The sequence below is a fragment of the Bison bison genome, unplaced genomic scaffold, assembly GCF_000754665.1.
Source record: "Bison bison bison isolate TAMUID 2011002044 unplaced genomic scaffold, Bison_UMD1.0 scf7180017864471, whole genome shotgun sequence".
Lineage (NCBI taxonomy): Eukaryota > Metazoa > Chordata > Mammalia > Artiodactyla > Bovidae > Bison > Bison bison.
The window spans coordinates 30,310,809-30,311,161 of record NW_011495032.1 but is presented as its reverse complement, the minus strand read 5'-3'; positions in this window follow the sequence as shown (position 1 = coordinate 30,311,161).

Below are 353 nucleotides of genomic sequence, written 5' to 3'. Positions count from 1 at the left end.
AATCCCATGGATGGAGGAGCCTGGTAGGCTGCAGTCCATGGGATCGCTAAGAGTCGGACACAACTGAGGGACTTCACTTTCACTTTTCACTTGCATGCATTGGAGAAGGAAATGGCAACCCTCTCCAGTGTTCTTGCCTGGGGAATCCCAGGGACCGGGGAGCCTGGTGGGCTGCCGTCTCTGGGGTCGCACAGAGTTTGACATGACTGAAGTGACTTAGCAGCAGCAGCAGACTGAATGAAACAAGTTTCCCTGAAATAGCCAAGTGCTTGGGATACTGGAAGTCCACAGTGGGAAAGATGTCAAAGGTATGTAGCGGGACTGAGCTGTCTTACTTGCCCTCCAGCTCACAG